We start from the raw sequence: 11,178 nt of genomic DNA, 5'->3' as shown, positions 1-11,178 counted from the left end.
CCCCCCCAAAGCCAGCACGTGCAGTAGGATCAAAAACCCATTGCCATAGTTCTTGAGTTTTCAGTAGAGGACCAGCTTGTTCTTGTTTTTGGCAGCCTCCAGTCTTACCCCTACTGTTAGGCTGACTTCCCACCACTTGGAAATACAGTTTTCTTTCCTGTCGTTTAAGACCATGCTGCCTAATGTGCCAGAACAACTCTGGTTTATGCCTTCTATTTTTATTTTACTTGTTTGTTTGAGACAGGGTCTCTGTATGTAGCCATGACTGTCCTAGAACTCCCTATGTAGACCAGGCTGGCCTCAACTCAGAGATCTGCCTGCCTCTGCCTCCCAAGTGCTGGGATTAAAGATGTATGCCTCTATGTCTGTCTTCCGCCTCAAACTACTAAAAAACACAACCAGAGACAAGAACTTATATGAAGCAGTTTACTTTTGACTAATGATCTGTTGGGAAATGTTGTTTTAAGCTGTGTGACTTTTGTTTATGCTGCATTTGTTTAACTCTGTGAAGATGTGACTCTGTGCCTGTCTAAAACACCTGCCGGTCTAATAAAGAGCTGAACAGCCAATAGTGAGGCAGGAGCAAGGATAGGCAGGGTTGGCCGGCAGAGAGTATAAATAGGAGAAAGGAGGCAAGGGGGAGCAATGAAGAACAAGGGGAGGAGGATTTCAGGGGCCAGCTACCCAGCCAGCCATGGAGTAGGATATACAGAAGTTAAAAAGGGAGGGGGGAAGCCCAGAGGCAAAAGGTAGCCGGGATAATTTAAGTTAAAAGCTGGCAAGAAGCAAGCCAAGTTATGGCAGGGCATTTATTAGTAATAATTAAGCCTCCATATGTTTTATTTGGGAGCTGGGTGGTGGGCCCCCCCAAAAAGCCAAAAGAGCAAAAAAAAACCCAAAATATTAAATGTTAGTTAACTAACATTAAAATACCAACACTATTAGAACATTAACATGTACCCCAATGCCTGGTTGGTGCAATGTGAGGCATCAGACATTGGCCAGGGCTTTGTGGGTGCTGGGCAAGCACTCCACCAATCAAGTAGACACAGATCTTGCTAAGATGTCCAGGCAGCTATTAAACTCCTCTGGGGCGGAGGGAGCTTCTCACTTCAGCCTTGTGCCCAGCTCAAATAGTTATAAGTCTATAATAGATCTCTTTCTCATTCATTTCTGTTGTGGTGGTACAATACCCCAACAGGGAGCAACTTAGGAGAGAAAGGGGTTTATTTCGGCTTACAACTTCAGGTTGAAGTCTCTCATTGTGGAGAAGTCAAGGCAGAAACTTCTAACAACTAGTCATAGCCACAGCCAAGAACCCAGAGAAATGAATGCATGCTCACTTGTGCTCAGCTCGATGTTCCCACTCTTACATGGTTCAGGATACCCTGCCTTGGGAATGGTGGTGCCCACACTGGGGTGGGTCTTCCCACATACATTAATTTAAGATAATCCCTTACTGGCATGCTCACAGTTCAACCCAATGTAGACAATCCCTTACTGAGACTTTCTTCCCAAGCAATTCTAGGTTATGTCAAATTGACAAAGTTAACCATCTTTAAGATCTTAGCCAGAGAAAGAACTGGAATAAAGTGCAGACAGATTTTTCTTTGGGCTGCCAGTTCACAAAAAGACAAAACAAAAATGATACAGAGACTTATTGTTAATTATAAAAGCTCAGTCTATAGCTTAGGCTTGCCCCACGAGCTCTTATAACCTAAATTAACCCATTTCTATTCATCTACATGTTACCACATAACTCATGGCTCATGGCTTTTACCTCTCCTGCATGTTTTATTCCCTCTTTGTCGGGCTGGCAACTCCACCTTTCTTCTTCCCAGAGCTCTCTCTGTCCAGAAATTCCTGCTATACTTTCTACCTAGCTATTGGCCATTTAGTTTTTTTTTTTAATTAAACCAATCACAGTAACAAACTTTACATGGAGTAACCAAATAGCTTGCAACAATAAAGTCCTCACATTGCAGGAGGTATGAAGGTTCTTGTACTCACAGATAAGCACTAGGGGAACCAGGAATGTTGCTAGTTAAGCACAGGGTTGTTTCTTCAAAGGGAGGGATACACAGCCTGTTATCTGCCCAGAAGGCTTGGGATGGACATAGTTAATAGCCTGATGATCTCTGCACCAGATCCTCCCCAATCCCTTATCATGAGCTTGACTATCTACACAACCTATCTTTATGGACAATGTCACATGTACTTTACAAAGAATTTTGATGCAGTTGTGTCTTAAGCTTTATTGTGCACATAGATTGAGTTAATTAACACTAGAGAAATTTTCACTGAATTGTGCTGTGCTTAAATACTCCAACACTTGCTACTTAGTCATGTTGAACCAAACTACTTCCTTGTCTTCCATGAATTGTTAAACTGCTGGCTGAATGATCAAAGAGACCCCTACACACATTATCAACAGTATTAGAAAGCAGTTGGAAATATGTTTACTGCGTCTAGAGATAAGACTACTATATATAGATCTTCCTTTCGGGGCTACCAGCTTACAAAAAATGGCATGGAGACTTATCAGTTATGAAAATCAACCTTAGCTTAAGCTTGTTTCTAACTCTTGTAACTTAAATTAACCCATTACTATTAATTTACTTTCTGTCTTGTGGCTTTATTACCTTATCTCCTTACTGTCTATTCTGCTTGCTCTGTGTCTCCTGGTGTCTACCTTCTTCTCCCCAGCATTCTCTCTGTCCAGAAATCCTGTCTAGCCATTGGCTGTTTGTTGTAGAAGGCCACTTGTTTGTTCCTCGCTGCTTAGCCCCAAAAAAACCACACAGAAGCTGTATTAATTAAATTACTGCTTGGTACATTAGCGCTAGCTTCTTATTGGCTCACTCTTACATCTTTATTTAACCCATTTCTATTAATCTGTATATCACCACATGACTGTGACTTACTGGCAAGGTTCTGGCATGTCTATTCCCAGTGGCAGCTACATGACATTTCCTCTACTCCACCTTCTTTCTCCCAGCATTCAGTTTAGTTTTCCTTGCCTAGCTCTACACTACCCTATCATAGGCCAAGGCAGATTTCTTTATTAACCAATGGTATTCACAGCATATAGAGGGGAATCCCACATCACCTCACCTTTTCTGTTTAAAAAAAAAAGGAAGGTTTTAACTTAAACACAGGAAAATTACATATAACAAAACAAGCAAGATAAGCAAAAATTACAGTTACAATATTTATATCTACTTTATCTTTTATCATAACTAAGGAAAACTATAATTATAACTATCTATTATTCAACTCCATAAAAGACTCCAGAAGGATATATTACCTAAGTAAGCAGAAAGTGCATTGTAAGGAACTTCCAAAACTCTAGAATTGACAGAGACATCACTGCCTGGACAGTCACCCAAAGTTCTTCTGTACCATTGGAGCATCCATCTTCAGCATTCAGACCTATAGTATCCAGCAGACTTTTCCATGAAGCAAGAGATTTCAAAGACAGTTAGTTCCACCTATATTGGCAGTTTGTCAGTCACTTTCTTCTGTGTCCTGCAGAATGTCTGGCAGACTCTTTCATAAAGCAGGAACTTTAGGCAAGTACAGAGGTCATTTTTGTGTGGGTCCTGCATGTCCAGTTCATACAGTATAACATCAAAAAGTCCAGGCAAGAGCAGTTTCTTACCCAATGGCTAATCAATGCCATAAGGAGCCTCTTTGATGCCCATCATCCTCTTGAAATAGATTGGTGCTGCCAGGAGCAGATGTGTCTCATTGTCATGAAAAGTCCTAACTTCTTAAAACATTTTGAATGCTATATTCTGAAGGTCTTTGAAAGATTTGAAGAATACCTACCTAACTTAAATATATCCCTATATATCTAGAAAACCTAAGTAACATGACTGCAAGCTTGACTATTATAGATGATTATCTATTAACCTATATTTCTTAATTATAGATTATATTTTTAATGAACTACACAATCACAATACCTTACTCAAGAGCAGAAATATACATATAACAATACTGACTTAAAATTTGTATCAACAGACCAAGATCCATACCAATGCAAAGTATTCATTTCTATTCATTTCCCCCTTTAAATGTAAGCAAACATTAATAAACAATCATTTTGAGAATTTTGGTGTAGTTCTCTCCAAACTGCTTCCTGCTTTTTGTTGGGTGAAGTAATTTTTGGGGGGTGTTCATGGTGACCCTTTTGGGGGGGTCTTGGTCCATCAAACCGCATTAGTCTGGAAAAAATTCATAGGTTCCCATCATCTTTGGAAAAAAAGTAGAACCTCTTTTCCAAAGCAACAAATCCTTAGACCCAAATTTTAAAGTCAAGATACCTTTATGTTGGTTTATCTTAGCAGCCCATAAAATGAAATGTCTCTCTATACTTAGCTCATTCACAGTCAAAAGTGCAAATAAAACACAATATTATACATAATCCAGACTCTCTGTGTATAATCCATCTTTACAATGCTTATTTTTCTTACTCTATTACTTTTTCTACAAGTTTATATTATCTTTACTCCTTTAATCTATTACTGTCTGTACTCTGTCTTTTAAAAGACTTGGTTTTATTTTTTTTAATGATTTCCTTCTTTTTATAATTCTCTATACTTTTTTCCTTCTCTCTCCCAAGCCTACATACATTTATCCAACACTGTGACCCATTTAGAGATCTTTTTATGTCTGAATCTGTCCTATTGCATATCTGTAATTCTTTTCTGACCAGGACAGCTTCTTAAGTGGTGGCATTGCTAGGGCAAACACAGCCCTGCCTGATTGCTCCACCCAGTCCAACACGGCAGAAGTCTATTCACTGCCTCTGAGACCACTGTATTGGAGCCATGCTCATCAGTTTAACACTGCAAAGAAGCATGCAGCACATAAACACTTTTTCTCTGAATAAAAGCTAAATCTGTCATGCAGTGCAATGCATAGCCTGGAAATATCTTTGTGTGTGGTGGCGGGAATCAGCCATGCTCTCCTGCCAGTGTACTCCTAGTACACCTGATCCTGCTGGCTGCTCAGGCTGGGGGAGGGAGTGTGCTCTGAACTACAGACATGGTCTCAGCTACTTTTCTCCTAACCCCAAGTAAGCATACAAGCACATGGGGCCACAAACCCCATTCAAGTGCTCCACAGTAGGACTTCCTGAAAGAGTCAGAGTCATTTGACCCAGGAAGCTGCCATTTCAAAATCGCAATTTTTTTATTTTTATTTTCGCTACTACCAAATGAGGAAGACCTCTCTTAAAGGAATCATGCCTCTGCTTGCTTGTTGTAATAGGAGCGGAGGGGCTGCGTCCCCGGCACCCAGCCGCCCGCACGGCTAGCTTTACCCGAAATAATTATACGGAAACTGTATTCTTTTAAACACTGCCTGGCCCATTAGTTTCAGTTTCTTATTGGCTAGCTCTTACATATCGATCTAACCCATTTCTTTTTTTTTTAAATTTATTTATTTATTAAGGATTTCTGCCTCCTCCCCACCACTGCCTCCCATTTCCCTCCCCCTCCCCTGATCAAGTCCCCCTCCCTCATCAGGCTGAAGAGCAATCAGGGTTCCCTGACCTGTGGGAAGTCCAAGGACCGCCCACCTCCATCCAGGTTTAGTAAGGTGAGCATCCAAACTGCCTAGGCTCCCCCAAAGCCAGCACGTGCAGTAGGATCAAAAACCCATTGCCATTGTTCTTGAGTTCTCAGTAGTCCTCATTGTCCACTAGATCTAACCCATTTCTAATAATCTGTGTAGCTCCACGAGCTGGCTTACCAGGAAAGATCTTAACCTGTGTCTGTCTGGAGTGGGAGAATCATGGCAACTCTCTGACTCAGCTTCTTTCTCCCAGCCTTCTGTTCTGTTTACTCCTCCCACCTATGTTTTAACCTATCAGGGCCAAGCAGTTTCTTTATTGCTTAACCAATGAAATCAAAAGATTGATATATGACACTCCCACATCACTTGCTTCTAGTAAACAGAGCCCACCCAAGAAAATGCCGCTGCCAAACACTGTTTAATACTGTTCTTTTGTGTCTAGGATTTATTTTTAAACTTTCTTGGGTTTTACATGGATATAGTCAACCACGTTGGGCACCAATTTGTTGTTTTGAAACCGCTGTTCAGCTTTTTATTAAACCAATCAGAGTGATACATCTTCACAGTGTACAAAATGATTATCCCACAACATTTCCCCCTTTCTGTGTAAATAAAAAGGAAAGGTTTTCACTCTAACATAGTAAAACTATATACAATAAGAACATTATCGGGGCTGGAGAGATAGCTCAGTGGTTAAGAGCATTGCCTGCTCTTCCAAAGGTCCTGAGTTCAATTCCCGGCAACCACATGGTGGCTCACAAACATCTGTAATGAAGTCTGGTGTCCTCTTCTGACCTGCAGGCATACATGCAGACAGAATATTGTATACATAATAAATAAATAAATATTTTTAAAAAGGACATTATCAAGTATTATCTAATTAGAAAGAGAAGATATTAACTTTAACAAATGAAACTATATATAATAAAAATAATTACATTCACAATGTCCAGTCCATTTGTATTTGGCAAATTAAGAGAAAATACACCTTTACCTCGTTTATCTTGATGAATCTGGTTTTATACCTAATTACTTTTCTATCAAGACTAAGAAAAATAGTTACTAAAAGTATCTAGTCTTCAACCCTTTCAAAGACCCTAGAAGGATATAATATTATCTGAGTAAACAGGAAGTACAGAATGAACAACTTTAAAACTAGGAGAAATGACAAATAGCTCACTGCCTAGAGAGTCACCCAAGATTCCTCTGTAATGTTGGGGCATCCATCTTTGGTCTATGGGCCTAGAATATCTCACAGACTTTTTCTGTAAAGCAGGTATTCTTGAACAACTGTCCAACCCTGTCTTGACAAAGTTTGACAATTACTTCCTTTTGTATCTTGTTTGTTCAATTTGAACAGCATACTCTCAGCAGTTGAGGCAAGTTTCTTTGCCTAGTGGCTAAATTTTGCCACAAAGAAAACAGATGCCATATGAAAGTTTTTTGATGTCCATCATCTTCTCTGAAGTAGAATGGTGCTGCCAGGAACAGGCATGTTTCATTGTCATGAAAAGCCTTATATTATTAAACATTTTAAATACCATATTCTATATGTCTTTGAAGTGTTTGAAGACCATCTAATATTTAAACTCGATCTCTGTTTGACCTTGAAAACACACCTAACATGACTATAAGTTTGATTGGTTTTTTTTTTTGTTTGTTTTTTTGTTTTTCTAGACAGGGTTTCTCTGTAGCTTTGGTGCCTGTCCAGGAACTAGCTCTTGTAGACCAGGCTGGCCTCAAACTCCCAGAGATCCGCCTGCCTCTGCCTCCCGAGTGCTGGGATTAAAGGCGTGCACCACCACGGCCCGGCTATAAGTTTGATTGTTATAGATGACAGACTACTAGCCTGTATTTCTTTAATATCCTATATAGCTTTTAAACACTAAAACTTTATAAAACTTTTAAAATTAGCTGCATAGGAACAGTACCTTAAACAAAAGTAGAAAAAAATATACAACCTAACAAAAATAACTTTAAATTTGTATCAATATACAGAAATCCATACCAATGTAAAATATTTGAACTAGTGGTTGTTTAACAGCAGACTCAACAATCCACCCTTTTATATCATCATTTCTATATATAATTTATAATATAAAAATACATATTAAAACTTCATAATTTACAATTTTATTTATTTATATAATTTCATAATTTTAATAATGTAATTAATAAATATTTATCTCATTATTTCTATACATAATTCATAATATAGAAATATATATAAAATGTAGAAATGATAGGATTGAAGAGTGAATTGTTGAGACTACTTTTAAACAACCACTAGTCTCAAATATTTTACATTGGTATGGATTTTTGTGAGGCAGTAGCCCAAAGAAAAGCCCAACTACAGCATACCTTTTTAAAACTTTTTGGAAGGAAAACACTGCTTATATGGGCCAAGTGGTAGGAAACTTGTGCCACACTTGGACAAACCATGATCTCTCTCTTGCTCGGGGCTTCATTCAAGACGAGGAGCCAACACTGGTTGTAGATATGAGGGATGGGATAATGTGAAGGGCAACATTGTTCTGGAGTGAGAGGATAGCACACAGGGAGATGCAGGGGCAGGCAGGCCAGACAATCGCACATAGACAGGCAAGAAGCAGGCCTCACAGGCCAGAATGATTGCACGCAAGAAGGCAAAGTGGTCCTGGTGGTTTACCAAGGATGGGATTTAGGTCAAAATTTCAACCTAACCTTTTAAAGAATTATTTCATTTTATTTGTGTGTGTGGCTGCATATATGTGCACATGTGTATGGGTACCTGGGGAGACCAGAAAAGGCACTGGATCCCCTGAAACTGGAGTTATATCCAAGTGTAAGCCTCCTGACATGGATTCTGGGAACCAAACTTTGGTCCTCCCCATAGCCTTTCCATTGACTCTGCCTAGGGTATCTGACTGATTTCCATTAAGCTCTCCCCACCTTGCCATAGTTTGAATCTTAAACATTTCCCACACGCTATGTGTCCTTTGGGTAGCAGTATTGAAAGATAGTGGGACCTTTAAGGAATGAACCTTACAGGAGAACCTTAGGTGATTTATTGGAGGTGTGCTCTCAAAAGGACCCCCCCCCCCCGCTTCTTTTGCTCATTTGCTTCATGTAAATGTATTTGCTCTGCCACACACCCAAGGAATGAGGTTCTTCTCTGCTACAGGTCTTGAAAATAGGCCAACCAACGTAGACTGAATCCTGCAAACGAAGAGCCTGGATAACCCTTTATCTTTGCAGATCATCTCAGATGTTTTGCTATAGTGATAGAAAGCTATCCAGCACATTCTCCATCCCCTAGACTTTGCAATTGCATTAGGACAGCTCAGAAACTTTCTTACTGGGACTCGTTTATCACTGAGTTCTCATAAGATCCCCAATCCTTCCTAGTTGGAGCTAATTAGTTACTTTATGCCACTGTGACCAAATTCCTCTCTGAAGTAGCTTAAGAGAGGTCTGTTTTCACCAGACAGTGGTGGTGCATGCCTGTAAGAGGCAGGTGGATCTCTGAATTCAAAGTCAGCCTAGTCTACAGAATAAGTTCCAGGACAGCCAAGGCTAAACAGAGATACCTTATCTTGAGAAACAGAGAGAAAGAGAGAGAGAGAGAGAGAGAGAGAGAGAGAGAGAGAGAGAGAAGTTTATTTTAGTTTAGGAACTAGAACGTACAGTCCATTGTGGCAGGAAGCCGTGCTGGCAAGAGTGTGAGCTGTGGGAAGCAGAAAGCCAGCCTGGAATTGAGACTGGGCTAGAGACCTCAGAGGAACTCCCCCAGGGACGCATCTCCACTATGCCTCCTGCTTCAAGGTATTCAAGATCTCCCCAAATGCCCCCACCAGGGGACCATGTTTTCAAGCACATAAGCCTGAGAGGGACATTTTTCATGCAAATAGTAACAGAGCTCGTGACTTGTTTCCTGCTCCAGTACAGACACCAGCTCCTATGTTTCTCCTCCACTCCCACCCCGCCAGAGTTGCTGTGGTGAAAAAGCCACAGATCCCTCATGGGAAGTGATCTGGAGCACTGTTGTGTACACTCTTGGCTTTATTGACGGGCTCTTCCAGAGAGATACTTGGCTTTGCCTTAAAGCAATATGTTCTGGGTCAGGGAGCTGGCCTAGATCAGGGAGACTGATGAGTAAGAGCCACAGTGGACTCTGTGCTCTAGTTGCTGCTCCTGTCTACCGCTACACTCTCCAGCATCTCACAGAGGTAGGTCTTATCTGCTTGGGTATGGCGGATCCTTCCCTTCCAGGCAGTCATGTACTAGAGTGGTGGTTCTCAGCCTTCCTAATGCACTGACCCTTAAAACAGTTTCTCATGTTGTGGTGACCCCCAACCACAAAGCTATTTTCATTGCTTCTTCATAGCTGTAATTTTGCTGCCATTATCATAATGTAAATATCTGTGTTTTCTGATGGTCTTAAGTAGGCCCTGTGAAAAGGCCATTTGACCCTCAGGTTGAGACCCTCTCTCTGTACTAGAGAGAGGCTCTTGTGATTCAGGCAGCAGGGGAGAAGGGTTGAGGGTCTGGGAAGTCAGATGGAAAGGGTTTTCTGTCACCTTTGACCACTTTTAGCCAGAGTCGGCCTTTTGTTCCAAGAACAATGCAGACCTGGAACCGGATCTACAATGCGGACCTGGTACTACATCTGTCAGTGCTTCATAGTTTTTCTGCCTCTTTAATGAAAAGGCAAGTTGTAGCAACTGTCCCCAGACAAGGTGGCCAACCCCACCACACAGAAACTAGTGGTTTAGAGAAATGAGCTATTAACCCTCTTAAGGGATCCAGCAACTGCGCCAATACACCAGTAGCCGTCACTTGCTCACGAACACATCCATCAAGTGGCTTATTTATGTCTGGCAGACTGAATGTAGGGTCACTCAGTAGTGACCGCCTGAGTTTACTAAGGGCTCAATTACATGGCTCCCATCAACCTGTAAACTCCTGTCCTTGGCTTCCATCAGTCTGTAAGCTGAAATAAACGTTTCCTCTCCAAGTTTTTTTTTTGGGGGGGGGTCCTGGTGCTTATCACAGTTACAGAAACCAGACTAAACAAGTATTTCACCATCTCTATAGAAACTTGTGCTTTCTCAGTGGAGGCCTTGGAGGCCTCTTCAGCTGACCAGTTTAAGACTGTTACTATGTCTCTGTCCGAGGTCTCCTTCAACTGGCTTTCACTCTGTGGTTTGTCTACATATGGTAACAAGGTTCATCTTCCAGAGTTAATTGTCTTCAGTTCTTGCTCAAGATTTCTCAGAAACGTGTGGGGAGAATTCCTTTTGAAATGTATCTTTAATTTATTTTTTGAGAATTTCATACTTGTATACAATGTATTTTAATCATATCCACTCTCCTACCCTCTTCCAACTCCCCCCAGGTTCCTCACCATGTCCCCCTCCCAAACTTATGTCTTTCTTTTTTCTTTGTAATAACTCACTGAGTCCAGAACATGCTATCCCTATGTTCCTGGATATAGAGCCGTCTGTTGGAAGCATGGGTAACCTACCAGCGGCCACATTCCTGAAGAAAATTCGCCTCCCCTCCCCTAGTAGCCATCAAATGCTTGTAGCTCCCCCAGTTCCGGGTAGGGCTTGG

The sequence above is a fragment of the Microtus ochrogaster genome, chromosome 7, assembly GCF_000317375.1.
Source record: "Microtus ochrogaster isolate Prairie Vole_2 chromosome 7, MicOch1.0, whole genome shotgun sequence".
In the NCBI taxonomy this organism is placed as follows: domain Eukaryota; kingdom Metazoa; phylum Chordata; class Mammalia; order Rodentia; family Cricetidae; genus Microtus; species Microtus ochrogaster.
Note: the sequence above shows the minus strand (reverse complement) of the source record.